Raw genomic sequence first — 16,147 nt, forward strand, 5'->3', positions numbered from 1 at the left:
TTTTATACCTGAGAGATTAATGAAATTTTTTAGATGACATAAATTAGAAACTTGTTCATGAAGGGTAATACACATTTTAGTTTGAATTTCCCCACCTGCTCACCACCTCCTCCTCCTCCTGATCCCTCTCTTATTGCTGTGAAGTTATATTCCCTTAAGACCTTCTCCTGTTTCAAAGTTACAAGAATTCTAATAAAGTTGCAGTCACTGGGCCAAAATATCTGTCAGTCTTCAATCTCACTGACTGCCAGCAATTTGCAATATATATTCCTTTCATAACATGGTACACAAAGGCTTACTTCATTTCAGCAAATTATGCAAGAGAAATTAAATATTTCCTGTTTAGAAATTTTCCACATCAATGCAGTTATAATACAAAAGCTGCAAAGCAAAGATGCAGGAAAAATCATGTAGCTGTTTGTCAATTGTTTTTACTGTACAAATACAAGAAGTACTGTAGCTAAAGAATGAAGTTACATTTAAGGATTTATAAACAAAATCTTCCACTGGCACAGCTATGTCATTGTTATCAAATATCTAAACAAATTACTACTTTAATAAAAAAATAGTACTTCTGGTTGTCCTTTTCAAGACTAAAATGCAATATGTAGATGAACAAAATTCTGCTTTGGATTTACTGCTTTGAAGTTACAGGAGAATTCTATTTGACTGAAATAAAACAATTTTTTTTTTTTTTTTTCTTTGGTGTTTCCTCTGCTGCCTCTGTCCAACAGCACACATGGTCTTTAGCAGACTTAACTGACAAGTTCTATTTAACATCTCTTTACATATGACAAGGCAAAAATCCCTCGCTGGAGAGTCTGAGTTGATTGCTGCAAAAGTTAAAAGGGGATTCAGTTCCCATGTTCCACCTTCTATCAAATATTTTTCTTCCCTGTTCTCTTGGTGAATTGCTAACCTCCTTCTGTTTGGTTTGGGCTGGAAGCATTTCTCTGCCTCGTGGACCTCTTGCCTGTAACTGCACTGTAATTTCTTTCTGCGAACAGGCTATGCAACTTGCTTTACCACATATTTTTTCTCTTGCCTCATATGCTGATGCTGCTTTCTGCATACTGTGATTAAAATAACTTTTGTGTGTAACTGCAGCAGGGAAAGGTTGGGGTTTGGATAGAAACGCTAATTCTCTGTTAGTGTTATTACCAAATACTGTTTTTGTCAGATTTTTTTTCGACTCTCCCTTATCTAGCCAGTGTCAGGAAGATGCTTTCTGTTCTCGGAAGTAGCAGCAGTGGGATATAAAGAAAACAATTAGTTTTTAATTTGATCCTCTATCCCCCACTGTCATAAAACCCTTATTACGGATAACTTGGCCTGCTAACTACTTTGTTTCTGAAACCCCTTGAAGGAACGGGAAAGACTTGCTCAAGCCTGTAGAAAACTGTAGGGTTACTCGGTAACAGCTCTCTTTGCATCACCTGTGCTTACTTTTGGAGATTAGATGGTTACAGCTCAAAAGTGTCTAATCATTGCTTGACTGTCGGTACTTTAAACCCAGGGTTAACAAAATCTCTCAGAAACGAAAGTTCTCTGTGAGTTTCAGAGGTTATGGGTATAGATTAAATAAGTTTTTGGCTGAGACCCTTAAGCATAAGGACATGGGGGGAGAGGACATGTGTTTTATTTTAAGCATCAAACTTGCTTGCTCCTAATCCCTTCCCCCGCTGCTGCCAAGACACCCACCTCTTGCCATTGACTTTGCAAGAGCTTCAGCTCCCAAGTTTAGTTCCCTGATCGTACCCCAGTTATGTGCTTGAGTAAATAGCATGAATGCCCCCCGTGATGTCCTGGAGGGGTGGGGAAGAAGCAGAAGACAGGAGGGTAATTCTTCATTCCCGTTATCTGCTCCAAAAGCCATGGCAGCAAGCAGGCTGGTAAGAAACTGAGAGCGGAAGAGAGCCCCTGATCAAGTTTAGTTTCCCCGTTTATAGCACCCATCCATGCTGTGGATGCCTTCCGTAACATAACTGCTTTTAGGGTGAAACTTGATCGGTTTAGTCTTTGCCCCCTTCTCCGCGGAAGAGCTGTTGGAGAGGCTCCTCTCTGAATTTCCATCCTAACGGTGTTTATGTCCTGTTGGTATAATTTGTTTTTCTTCTAGCATTGCCATTTGGTTTAAGCGGTTGTTTTCCCTCCCTGATGTAATTAGAGGGAGCAATCGAATCCCCTCTTGACCACTTGTTTTGATAGGTTAAACAAGTCAAAGTCTTTAAGTCTTCTCCTGTTGTTCTCTTATCAGTATTCTCAGGATTTCCTTGTCACTGAAAACCTCTTGCCTTTTACCCATCAAAACCTTTTTAATATAAAGGGAATTTTACTCATCTGTGTTTAGCTCTTAAGCTTCCTGTTCTGTGCTGGTAAAGCAGCAGGATTGGACTATTTTTAAAAAAATGAATATTTTTGGGGGGCCTACTTGCTGCACTAAGCTCTCAAACTTTTTGACATTCCTAAGGCGATTGTTTTAGGCTAACGAGACAGGGAGTTGCTGGGCTAAATTTGTCCCAGACAAATCACTTCTTGTTAATGACTGTGCATAAACTATAGAGATGATAGATTGGAGAATTACCAGCTTATGACTCTCAGGAATCTGTTTCTCCTCTCACTGTTATACAAGATGTCCAAGCAAATAAAACATACGATGCCTTTTTAAAAAAAAAAAAAAGTATTTATTTATGTTTTTAGAAATGTAATAGCTTCTTCCTGTTCGCATGCCTGAACTACAGCTGGTTGCAGGAGAGAGGGTGCTTCTGAGCTTTGAAAACTTCCTATTTCTTGTCGTAACGGAGCCTTTAAAGTAATTTCTTACAGTGTGGGCTTGTTGGCACTTTTTCCAGCCTGATGCTTGTGGTCTCTAGTTTGGGAACACATCTGTGCCTGCTGGTCTGGGCACTGCCCAAAAGACTCATATTCCTGCTTTTTTTGGCCCCAATGGCTTTTAGTGGTGGCTGTTATTTCCAGTGAGTTCCGAGCGGGAGCAGCAGCCCTCGCATCGATAAGCACTGTACGTTGATCTGGACTCTGCTGCTTCTTCCAGTTGAAGAATTGGCCTTTAGCTGGCGGGGGGGGGAAGAAGCAGAATGGATCCAGCTGCTGCTCCGAGCAGGGAGACAGTATGCAGGCATCCGCAATTCCTGCCATTCCTCTGCCAGGGTTTGCTTTCCCCCCGCCACGTGAGAACTGAAGTAGCATCTGGGCCAGGTTTCCTGTGTTTGAACTTGTCCTCTCTTGGTCACTGCCATGACTGTGTGCAGGAGTGCTGCAGTCTAATTAGATTATATTGGAATGAATAAGTGAATCTTAACAAATGAGCTTATGGGGGCACTGTCAGGTCAGCTCAGTCCCTAAATATAGGTACTGAGCAGAGTGCAGGCTCAGTGCAGTATCTGTACAGTGAAATTAAATGGAGATCTGCTGGGAATGCATAAATTCTGCTGCCTTGCCATCTTGTCAGCCTGGATGCTCCAGTGTCTTGGTATGAGAAATGCCAAAATCCACTCAAATATGAGCATTCTATAATTGGAGCTTGGTGGGGAGTTGGAAGGGGAAGTCATGATTGTGGAAACTGTAATAATCTGAGGTGCTAAAGAATGCAAATCTCATGATCCTTTTTAATGCTTCCCATTTAACTAAAGGTGATACTTTTAAAAAAAGTAATTCTCTTGGATACTGTGGAAAACAGGGAAAAAGAAACGGTTTCTCTTGCATGTATGCACGTGAAAACTCTGGAAAGCTTCTCTGACTCTCACAAATAAAGAATATTATGTCGTCTTCTTGCAACTGTATGATGCAAAGAAGTAGTCTGGGAGCTTCAAGCCTTGAATTTTGCTGTGCAATGTGTGGGGGATGGGAGGGAGAGCAGAGAAATAGCAACTGTAAGGTTTGTGGGTTAATCAGAAGTAAAATAATGACTTTTATGTTGCTCTCCTTGTTTTCTGCAGTGTTCTCTTTTTTTTTTTTTTTTTTTTTTTTTTTTTTTTTTGTTAGTGCTTTGTGGCTGCCCTGCTTATCAAAATTCACAGCTCTAAATTCCTGTTACTGAAGAGAAGTAGATGATTTTCCTTCCCCTTTTCTTCCCAAGAAGACTTATTTAGAAGAACAGCATTTTTTTCTTTCTCAGATGAAACCTCATCTTTGTTTGTAGATCACTGAGGCTGCGATATAACTCAGAGAAAGCGTCTGTAAATTAGTAATGTGGCCAAGCTACTAATTTTCTTGTACTAATAAGCCTTATTATAAATAGCCTTGTCCTCCGCTAGCATTTACAGCTCCCTCCTGCTGCTGTTGCTGTCAGGTGTGCAGGGTTTTCAGTGGTAGTAAAGTATGGAAAGCAGCACTCCTTGCAGGTTTTTGCTCTTTTGCATTGAGCACCCTCCCTCCTGGCTGATCCTGCTGCCTGTGCTGCCCTGTCTGGATCTGCTCGCAGCCAGGCAATCCTGCAAATCACTGTTCTGCTGGAGAGCAGCTGGTACATCACTAACCACTCCCCTGCTGCAGGAAACATCTTTAAGCCCTTTTATGCTGTAAAGTTGAGGAAATAGAGCAAAACTCCTGGTTTCCTTCAAGTTGTAGTTGAATGACTGATTAAACATCAGGGAGCGCTTTTTCCGTCTCAGAAGAGTTGTGTTGATGTCCAGCAAAACACAGGTTCTCATTTTTGGATTGCACATATTATTGAATAGCAAACCTTCTCAGCCTGCCTGTCTCACGTCCAGCTTGTGGAGCATGTGTTGAATGACCCAGGGAAAATGAAGCTTGAGTTCAGAATTACGTGGGTGTCGAAGGCTTTTAAAGCTTGGTATATTTATGCCCGTGATTCATGGCACTTCTAAAAACAATCCAGCTCTCATCTTGTGGAGGTGAAGTACCTTGGTCTAGTGTTGTCCGGTGTTGTTATCTTTGGTTTAGCTGTGTCACTGGCCAGAGCAATATAAATTGAACCTGAATTATTTTGGGCTCCTTATTCCTTTACTTCCAAATCCCACCCTGCAAGGGTTTCTTGTCATAGAAATGCTGGTTTAATTCTGCTTTATGCTCTTCCGTATGGACTGAAGAGGGTATTTTATTTCGGGGATGTGACAAATTTTAGTACATCTCATTCCTGTTTGTGATGTGAAAAAGGTGTCTTTTGTCTGCCTGCAACCTCACAGGAAGGAAGTTGTTGAGTCCAGGAGATAAAAAGTGCTGTCCCCTCTCTTGTGAGGGGGCAAGCTGCCTGTTCCTCAGCTCAGCAGCACTCTGCTCCTGTCCTGCTTGTAGTAGGACAGAGGGGAAAATTTTCATGGGAAAATGTGAGTGGACTCGTAATCTATTTGCAAGTGCGTAGCTGTCAAGGAAGATGATGACTAAGCTATTGCACAAGGTGCAGCTTTTTGGGGAGCATGCCAGGATTGGACCGGATTGTGACTGACTAATAAGAGAGCCTATAATATCAGTCAGCTGATAACTTTATAGTTACTGGTTTAATCTGACCACTGGCTACGACTACTTTTTTTTTTTTTTTTTCCTCAGCCTATTTGCTGTGGGGTTTTAAGTTGCAAGGTCCGTACTTGATGAGTACAAAGAAAAAAGTCCAATTTATTGGAGGAAGTGAATGGTTCTTGAGCCTCTGGTGGGAGTGTGGGGTGACAGGAGTGTTTAAAGCTGGTGTCTTGCATTCAGCTCACATGAATGTCTCTCTGCTGAATGCCTGCCCTCTGCCCTGCAGCCAGGTTCTCACACAGGTATTGTCCACCTACCTGGTGCACAGGTAGGATGAAGGGTACTTACCCTCCCATTTAACAGAAGGGAAAGCTGAGGCCAAGCACCTGTGGTTGAAAATGCCAAAGTGTCACAATCAGACCAGCTGCTGATGGTCCCATTTGTGACCTGGCCCCCAGGGCACTCTGCCCCGTCTTTGCTGTGCTGGCAGGTAGTGGGGAAATCACTCTCCTGCAGGGTCTGAGGCTTTCTGTGCATGTCTTCCTTTCAGAGTCTCTGCTGTGGTGTGGATGGGAGGCCAGGTCTGGTCCCAGAAAGCAGTTTTTCTTCCTGCCTCCCATACTGGTTTGAATCAGAAATAGCGTGGCCAGCAGGGACAGGGAAGGGATCTGAGCCCTGTACTCAGCACTGGTGAGGCCGCACCTTGATTCCTGGGTTCAGTTTTGGGCCCCTCACCCCAAAAAGGCCATTGAATGACTCGAGCGTGGCCAGAGAAGGGCAACGGAGCTGGGGCAGGGTCTGGAGCACAGGTCTGCTGGGGAGCGGCTGGGGGAACTGGGGGGGTTCAGTCTGGAGAAGAGGAGGCTGAGGGGAGACCTCCTGGCCCTCTGCAACTCCCTGCCAGGAGGGGGCAGAGAGGGGGGATGAGTCTCTGGAGCCAAGGCCCCAGCGCCAGGCCCCGAGGGAATGGCCTCAAGCTGCCCAGGGCAGGGTCAGGCTGGCTCTGAGGAAGGATTTCTGTGCAGAAGGGGCTGTTGGGCGTTGGAATGGGCTGCCCAGGGCAGGGGGGAGTCCCCGGGATCCCTGGAGGGGTTGAAGAGTCGGGCTGAGCCAGCGCTGAGGGATCTGGGGGAGTTGGGAACGGTCAGGGTGAGGGTCATGGTTGGACTGGAGGAGCTTCAAGGGCTTTTCCAACCGAGATGATTCTGTGAAAGGCTGCCATGGTGATTAATGCTCCTTTCTCCACCAAGAGATTAATGCTCCTTTCTCCACCATGTTGAGTGAGGGCATACCAGCTTGACTTTCATGTAGGCATTACCTTTTCCGTAATGCTGTGCTGTTCATGGACCTAAAGACAAGTATGTGAAACCAGTTGCAGCATCTCTTCTGCCCTTCTCCATTTCAGCTCCAGGTATACCTGAGAGCAGCGCTGTGGCTACAGCAGATCATACCCAACGGATCTTTCACAGGGCATTTTCAAATCTGGGAAGCGATCCGAGTTTAGTGGTGCTGAGCTGGGAAGGGCCCTTTCCCCTGGGGCTAGGTGGGAACTTTTCTGCCTCCTTTAACTGGCTGTTCTCTGGGGAGACTGAGCCTGTCCTCTTGGACCAGGCAGCATCTGCAGTGGGGTGTGGTGCTGGGAAGCTGGCAGAAAATGGAGTTTACGGGTGAATGCTGTATCCCATGTCACACCTTCTGACCTTTGCTTGTGTAAATACCTGTTGGCAGCATGTGTAGCTTCAGCTGTGATGGACTGATAAAGAACTGTGCTGCTTTTTCTCGTTACGCTGCCTTGTTTTGTATTTACAGCAGCGGTGGTGGAGGTCCATTGAAGCTTCACTTCTCCACGTTTAAACTCTGACCAAGGAGGAATTTGTGCTAATGTTTGCTGAGAAGATGTCCTCTCCAAACCCATCCCAGCATGGACAATGAGAAGCATTGTCCAGAAGAGAGACAGAGGTAGCATCTCAAAACCTTGGAAACCACCAAGCTACAGGGAGGATTTATGGAGGCTGGGTTAGGATTTTATTGGGTTCCCAGAGCTTTCCCACAGCAGCTCAGCAGGGATACTGATAGTTCTCCCTTCTTACCTTCACCTAAGGTCACTTCCATATCTACAGCCTGTGCTACACTACCGCTAGGATTGGGTTGCATGCTAAATTTAGTAAACCTCTTTACAGCTTAATATGTGTGTGTGTGTATGTAAAAACAGGTTTTTTTTTTTTTTTTTTTTTTTTTTTTTAGTGGCTTTTAATGACTTACAGCCTAGTTCAAGATGCACAACAAAGTTAGGCTTTCTCTGCACAGGTGGCCGTGCACCAGGCTAGTTGTGGGAGGAACAGGTACACTTCTCTGCCTTGGTGTACTTCAACACAAGGATTCGGTGAGGTGCGGAGCGCTGTGGGAGGGAGGGTTGCAGAGGCACAATTAACAACTTGCGTAACATGGTCTGCAGTCTGAGGCATGTGAAAAGTGCTAGTGAAGGGGTTAGGTTTCAGAAGTTTTAAAGGCTTGTGAAAATTCTTGGTCAGATATTTCCATTCCGAGCCTGCCTTTTCAGCCCTCCGCCCTCGATCTCCCAGTTTCTACCTTTTTTCCGTGCTGTTTGTGTGCCAGAAGAAGAATTCCTTGGCTTCAGGTCTGGTGTACCTGTTTCTAAGTAGATTTCTTAATCTCTGCTCCCTATTACAGGCTACTGGAGTAATAGCTTGAGATGTAACCAAAGTTGGAGGCAAGTAAGTTTAGATCTGTGTGGTTGCAGTGAAGCGTTTGTGTTTAATCCTCGCATGCCAAAGGAGGAGCAGATTGCAGGACAGCAAAGCGAGGGGAGTGAGAACCCAGAGAAGCATGAGAGAAGTGACCTCAATTACTCTGCATTTCTGTTGCTGAGCATTTTTAGGCCTTTTTAACAACCTGGCATGTTCCTTGAGTTCAGATCAGCACTGTGCTGATCAGTAAAGCTGAATGCGTTGGGGCGGGTGTGCGTGCATGTGTGATGAGGCCGTTTCTGGGGGAGAACTCTGGGTTGTTGGATTATTGACTTGAACTCAAAATTCTGAAAACAGTGAAATGCATATTTGAAGTCCCTTTAGGAAACTCTTACAAGCTTTATTCCTTATGGATGCAAGTGGAAAAAAACAGGAAACCCACAGAGGTGCACTTTGAACACATCTTTCGGCTGGTTCTTGTGTGGGGTTGTTCAACTCCCACTGTTATGCTGTATCTGGGGTTATGCAGTGGACTGGATTGTGGAACTGGGACCAGTATGGCTAAGGAGTGCTGAAGGGTCTGCTGGGCTGCTGTTGCTAAGAGAAACATCAGCAAACCTCAGCATCACCCACCTGGGGCATCAACAGCTACATGAGGAAGGTGGTAAAAGAAAGCTCCTTCACTGCATGGCCCAGCTGTAAATCAAGTGTGATAAGCAAGTCTGTGGAGGAGCTGGAGCCTTCTCCCTAATGCTGAGCATAATGTCCTGCTGTGGGTGTTTAAGAAAAGATGTGAATACTGCCTTGGACTCTGCCAAAATACTGCGCTGGTTCCTGAGTGCATGTGACCTTCTTAAGCTGCCTGCCCAGATCCTGAGGGGTCCATGCACTGAGATCACACTAGCTTTGTATGTTTATGTATGAGTACCTTCAGCAGACTGCTAAATGAAGCACAGAGAGGTTAACAAGGTGAAAAGAAACCTTATGGAGAGGAATGTGTGGTGCTACCGTTTAGGAGCACATAGCCTCAGTGTAGAAGTTGAAAGGGTAGTTGGTATGTTGGTGGAGCTATAGCCAGTGAGGTCGCTGTCATAGTGCAGGAGGTGTTTTGGATGGATGATGAGGTGAGCTCTTAGTGCTGCCCTCAGTAAATGGGCTACGTGCAGTGTCTCGAAGGAGAGTGGAGGGGGAACCTTAACAGTTCACCTTCTCAGTAGGGAAACAACCACAGTTTGGCAGTAACTTCTTAAACTTCATGTTGTGCTTTTAAATTGAGTTAAAGGTTCCAGCTCGTTACGCAATTTATACTTCAAAATACACTGGGGTGACTTGTACGGTGCCAGGGCTGTAGGGATTGCTTCTAAAGCTTCTTTGTTCCTAAACCGTTCTGAAACTTTATTTCTAAGACTAGCAACAGCACCATGTTCTACAGCCTAAGATATACGGCTTGGATACAGAGTGTTATCTTTATGCCTGTGTGATAATATACTTTAGGATAAATGTTGATGGACAGCTTTGTTATGGAGCCGTCAAAGTAACTCAAATCTGCTGTGGAAGTCTTGGTGATGGGAGTCTGTTCAGCCTTCAGCTGGTGCTAATTTGTGCTGGAGCTGAAAGTCAAAATACCAGTGTTGTAGGAAGCTCATCATCATCAGAAGCTTCTGTGGTCTGAATGCAGTCCTGAATGTGCCTCTGCACATTCCCTCTGTTCAAGGGTTTTATAAATACAGCATGAACAATGTTTTAATCTGGCAAATGATTTGAAATTTAACACATCGTTGTAATAAAATCCAACCTTCTTTTTGCAGGTATCGTTCCTAATGGGACTATGGATTAAAACTCATTGATTGCTATTAGCAAAAGAGTGATAGATGCTTCTTGTATCAGTTAAAATGTGTTCCCTGCAGCCCTCGGGCTCTGGTTCAGCTCTGTAGCTAAGTGGCAGGAGTGGTGAGGAGGAGGTGGCTGCTGCTGTATGGCCAGGCAAAATAAAATAATGGCAGCCATGCTCTGTATGGAGGCTGCAGAGTCACCATTGCAGCACTGAGCACCTCCTTGGATCAACGCTTGAGAGCCATTTTCCTAACTTGAAGTCAGAATGCATTCATGGCCTGTTAGTACCCGTTTGTTCCTACGCCAGCATTGTCCTCTGTCTTGAACCCCACCCTGCAAGGTGTGAGCTGGAGGAAGCTGATACCTTGGGGTTTTCTTGAGTGTAGTTCGGAGCAGTGGAGCTTTACGTGTACGGGGGAAGCGGGGGGAGCAAGTAATGCCTGCTCAAGCCTAACTGTTTGGATTTTCCGATGTTTTTGTGTCTTTCTGAACCATGCCTGTGGTATACAGTATTAAAAACAAAAATAGGCATGCTGATGCAGTGCTTACCCAGCTGTGTAGGCTGAAGAGGAGGCAATTCCAGTCTGGAGAGGCTCATAGTACTCATGTATCCGAAGTCCTAGTTTGGTAGTTGTGCTGTGCATGATGACGACTCTATTTATGATGCCCCTGTCAACTTACAGGAACTTTGCCTTCTATATGTTGCATCTGCAATCCTCCTATTGTCTAGCCTAAACTGAAGTTGCCCTTTTAAAATCTCAGGGTTGAGAACCAATGGCATACCCCTGCATTTTAAACTACTGGCATCTTTGAAAATTTATTACCACTCTGAGCTTTGATTGTTTATCTGATGGATACTTTTTTCCACTTTTTTAAATTTTTTTCAGTGTACTGTATACCATGGACAGGGAGAAAAGTCTTCCCTGTTGATTTCATCTCCCTTCCCAGCTGAAGAATTATCAAAATTTAGCCTGGTAATGGGGGAGGGTGATCTTCTTTCAAATGCTGCTTTCTGATGCTCTCATTTAGCTAGGTCTGTGCCACATTTACAGTAATTTTGATGCAGCAATCACACTTTCTTTCCCTTTAGAGAAAACTGGAATCACTCAACTCCTTAGACATAATGTGTGCAGTATATAATATCTTCAGGTAGTTACAAGAAATGACATGAAAGCATCTAGCTCTGATATGATTCACAATCACTCAAGAGTTTTGATTTCCCTCTATGAATTAAAAACTTTCCTTTAACTTGCAGCCTGTTTCAAACTCAGGTCAATCTCATTTTCCTCTAGGAATTCAAACAGAGCATCCATCTGCTGTGGCTTCTCCTTTTGTCCATTGCTGTTGAACAATAGGATCGTTGAGTCACTGAGAGGTTAACGAAGCACTTTTTTTTTTTTTTTTTTTTTTTTTTGTCAGTGGTCCAATCTCTTTGTATAGTTCTGTCAAACAGCACACTGAACAGAAATAATGGGAAAATCTTGTTGGTGGAATGACCGGGGTTGTCATTTTGCAATACCAGGGTAAAGACCTGCTTTAAGCTTCAGGCTTCGAGCTGTGTGCGGGGTGGCTGATTACAAATCCCTCTGCAAGAACGTTAAATATTAGTTGTCTCTATATTTTGCATTCAGTGGTGTTGGAGCTAGAGTGATCTGAATGATTATGGTTGGTCCAGTGGTAGCTTTCCATTTAGTATTTAAAATGGTTTTGTTACGACGAGTCTTTTGGGGTTTGGCATTAGAAAAAGGGTGAATTGTAGCCCTTAATTACGAAGTGCAGGAACAATTGCAGCCGGACAGACAGGCAGCGGTCCAGCTCTTCTCTTACTGAGCGAGCAGTGCCTTTGTGCTGTGCCATCCCACTGCACAAATGACCGTAGCTGTTGCTAGATTGATTGGTTTTGATCTCTTTTAGGAAGGGGTTTGAAAGCTCTAATTTTGGCGTTATCACAGTAGTCCTTCAGGCTTCTGCCCTGTTTCTTTGAGCAAATCTGTTACTGTGGCTGCCCCAAAGAGCTTCCCATGGAGGCAGCTGGTGGGGGGAGAGTGGGATTAAAACCCAGCTATTAAATCCAGTTATAGTGGGATGTCAGTGGCTTGGCTTGCGTAGGTGCGGTGACAAAGTAGTTGTGAGGAAAGACTTGAAGGTGCAGTGTGTTGCTGGCAGCCTGGCTCCTTTGCATGTGCAGGCTTTGAGCAGTTAGGGGGAATTAAGCTCCTGAAGGTGCGGGATGGGGCTGCGCTCTGTGGCATGTGGGTGAGCTGTGACTTGCTGGATGCCACCTGGGGCAGGGAGGAACTTTCCCTCTCTCTCAGCCTGTGGGTGAGGGCATCCCTTGCTCAGCACAGGTGGGTGGCAATGGGACTTGCCGGAGTGCCTGCCAATGGCAGCGCTCCAAGAAACTCTCACCTTTTCCCTCCAGAGAACCTCTCCAGGCTGGGTTTCTCCTGCAGTTCAAGGCAAAGCGCACCCCTTATCAGTGAGGCATTGCTGTTTGCCCCAGCTGTACCTCCTTTCCAGGCATGTCTTTAGGCAAAGACATCGTCAGCCGGCTCACAAACCACGCTCCCACCATGGTGTGTTATGCTTCCAGCAGACCTCATGCTGCGAAATGGAAAATACAGAACTCCTCTTCAGGACACAACTTCACTTTTTTATTTGTTTGGTTTTTTCTTCCCCTCCCAGGAGCCTCCATGGCTCCTGGCATATGTATGGCAGTGCCTTCTCCTGTTGGGAATGTTAAAAATACCCGCTACGATTTTCCCTTTCCACATACCGAAATATATTAATGTGCTGCTGCTCTGATTAGTCATTTCCTCTTCCTTTGTTCCTTTCGCAACAGGGTAAAGGACTGCGGTCGAATACTTCAGTAAAATCTTGTATGGTTAAGAAGTCTGAAGCTAAATAGATTCTCCTGGATTAATACCTGTCTTTATTGGCAGACTTCTGTTCTCATCTGTGAAATACACATTTAAAAATAAGTCTTGATAAAGTCACTTTTATGGTGTTTTTGTACTAAGAGTATCTTTGCTGCCTAATTTATTTTTGTAGGGGAAGGGAATTTTAATATGAACAAGGTTAATACTCCTACCATGAATTTTAATATGTTCTTGCAGGAAACTTCAGTCATACATTGCTATAGGAAAATTTCAAAAGCCTCTCATTTATTTTGAGGTTTTGTTTCTTCCTCCTGTGCCATCACCTCTGTGCACACATGCTCCCCCTTCTTTGAGTTCCTGTGAGACCTGGTTCAGTGTAAGGGAAACTTTGTGAAAATACCAGCATGACCCTGTTAGGCTGTATGTGGCTCAGCTGTAGGATGGTTTTGGCAGTCTATGCACCATTGGGGTGCGGAGGTACAAAGGTTAATAAATTCAGTAATACAGATCTGCTTAAACACTGCACTGAGTGACTTGCTAGCCCTTCAAGGCTGGGTATTTTTTGTTTCTCCGTTGGTGCTGCTTTGGTGAGAAATTTGGAGAGAAGCTTTGGCACTGAGTGATCTGGAGACCCACAAAACAAGCAGTAGGTTTAAAACTTCCTTGCGTGTCTGGAGAAATCCAAGTAAGTAGGCTAAAATGTTGTCTCACCATTATGGTTAAGGGCAAAGTTGAATAGAAATTCAAGAGAATCGAGCAAGAAATTAAGACAAACCTCTTCGTAGGTATGTGCAAACTTCAGAAATACGTCCCCTAAACAAAATGCCATCCTCGTTAGCAATCTGTCATGGTATTCCTGTCGTTCTGGCTCTAAGGACATCTGCTTTGCCCTGAATTCGAAGCAGAGGACAGCTTGTGCCTGCCCTGGGAGGTGAGGCATGGGTAGCGGTGCTTCTCCTGCCAGGCAGCCTTGAGAAAAAGCGGTGGTGGTGGGGCTCTGGGAGGCTCGCAAGGGAAGTAATTACCTTTTCTGGGATGCATAGGCAGATAATACACTTGAGTTTTTTCCCTAACTATTTGCAGCTCTTGTATATAAAAACCTGTTGTTTTTCTTTTTTTTTTTTTTTAATGAGCATTAGCCTCCCAGTACTCGGATGCCATTCATACTTTCACAGCAATCTGCCAAGGCAAAAAAAAAGTGCTGGACTGAAGACCTTTTATTTTGTTTGTCTCCTTATTTTACATATATTTTTTAAAATATAAACAAGAATACATAATACAGGAACTTATATTTAGATAGGTATATTTACCCTATATACTGAGAAAGGGAAAAGGTTTCATTCCAGCTGTTTTTTCTTTGCAGATTGCTGTGAAAGTATGAGAGGAATTTGAGTCCTGGGAAGCTACTGCTCGTACCTGCTTTCCTCTATCCTTCCATGCTTGCAGAGACTCAGTTTGACATAAAGAGTTGAAAGGGCTGTAGCAGCCCCGAATTTCTCAAGAGATGATCCTCAATTTTTTTTACTTGGAATTTGAGGCTCTGTCTCATTTGTGACCAGAGGGGAGTCAACTGTGTAATTGCTGTGGGTGCTGTATATCTTGTTTTAATTGAGTTAAAGAACTAGAGCACTGCAGGGGTAGGTGCAGAAGTCTCAGAATAAATACACTTATGCTAGTGCAACTTATTCCTCTGTCAGAAAAGGATTAAGCTGTGTTGGAGTAAGATGGCCTGATACCCCCAGAGCTGAGTCCCTTTGCCTGGCCTTGTTTTGGCAGAGCCAATTTTGGGAATGATGCTGCATGTGTTGATGTCAGCAGATGGAGCAGGGGATGAGATGGATGACAGGCAACTTTGTGACTCCAGCTGAAAGATGTGCAAACAGTTGTGCTGGTAATGAAAAAACCCTGTGTCCTAGGAAAGGGTGCTGTACTAGCTGGAAGAGCCATGGCAAATCCAACCAGGCTGTGCAATGCTCAGCATCGGAGATATCGTATCTGCTCCCAGCTTCAGGGGATGGTAGCTGTGCTCTTAGGTTTTCTATGGATCCGAGGTGAAGATTATACTGTGAATATATATTTATACAATAGACCACAGCAGATGTCAAAAGGCCTTTGTTGAGGTGCATAGTGGCTTTAAACTTGTGTAAATGGCTTTTGTGTGTGGTAAACCCGAGCTGCTATGGACTGTCACATCAACTTGGCTTGTACAAACCTCTGTTAACTTTCCAGACAGCTAATTGTAATAACAAAACAGACGTGGCATGATTCGTCTCTCCCATCCAGGTGCTGGGCACGAACAGATTTCAGGTGAGGTTGTGCGTGTTTAATGCTTCTGCCTGGCTGACTCAAGAGTCCTGGCTTAAATCCGTATCTGGCTCTTGCTGCTGGACGGGTTTGTGTTGCAGGAGACCCCTTAGATACTTGAAAACTACATGACATGTGGAACTGCTGCTCAGACTGATAATCTAAACTCAGCTTTGACCATTAATCTGCTAGCTTGGTCTCTTATTTTTAGTATGTAATCCTGCATTAATATGGCCTTGGCAAAACCCCAAATTCTAGCATTGCCCTGCAAAGCCAGGACTAAGGAGTTAATCAATGTTGGGTGTATTGAAAAGTATTGTTATACCTTGAGCAAACCTGTGAGTGCAGCTGGGCAGTGCAGTGGTGAGAACAGGGAAGGTTGTTTTTAATCAAGTTGGTATGTTGAGACTATTAGACATGTAAACTTAGTTCTTTTCTAGAACACAGCTAAAAGATAGGACTGCCTTGCTGACTGGGTTTGGCTCGTATCTGGCAGCTTTGGAGAAGTGAGACTTTGCTGCCCAGCTTGCAGAGGCAGTGCCTCCCTGAGTGGCCGTACTGATATCTTGCCTTGCCTTAACATCAGCGGAGTTGTTCGTGCCGGTGTATTCTTATGTCTATTTGTGCAGCCTTTTTTGTTGTTGAACTGTGCCTTCTGATGTAACGCACAAGATGGATAGTAGCGATGTAATGGGGGATCTTCTGGCTGTTTGGAGCTGCTGTGTGAGTGAGTGACCTTGGCTGCTATCGCTGCCCATTTGGGATGCGAGCGAAACCACAAGCTGAGAAAATCAGTATCTGTGTTCAACCTTCAGTTTAGATTTTGCTGCTCTTTGGTCCTTTGCGAAAAAATGCATTGGACATTTTTTCCTTTATATTTTGAGAAGTATCATTTCCCAGTTCCCTGTGAACAGAAGTGAGTGGTGATTGAAGAACAAATGTCAGATCTGGTCTCTGCTTGCAAGGAGAGCAGGGAAAGGGGAAAAG

The 16,147-nt window shown here is 44.4% G+C and overlaps 1 protein-coding gene across 1 annotated transcript in view; it reads left to right on the forward strand.

Moving 5' to 3' along the window:
• Positions 1 to 7,250: 7,250 nt before the first annotated feature.
• The window catches only part of KTN1 (kinectin 1), a 63,840-nt gene continuing 54,943 nt past the window's right edge, over positions 7,251 to 16,147 (forward strand). Inside the window, exon 1 of the mRNA XM_026848935.1 lies at positions 7,251 to 7,397. The gene's annotated coding sequence lies outside the window, so the exon portion shown is untranslated. The remainder of the gene's footprint in view (positions 7,398 to 16,147) is intronic.

The sequence above is a fragment of the Athene cunicularia genome (assembly GCF_003259725.1).
Source record: "Athene cunicularia isolate RWA chromosome 5 unlocalized genomic scaffold, athCun1 chr5_part1, whole genome shotgun sequence".
NCBI classification, from domain to species: domain Eukaryota; kingdom Metazoa; phylum Chordata; class Aves; order Strigiformes; family Strigidae; genus Athene; species Athene cunicularia.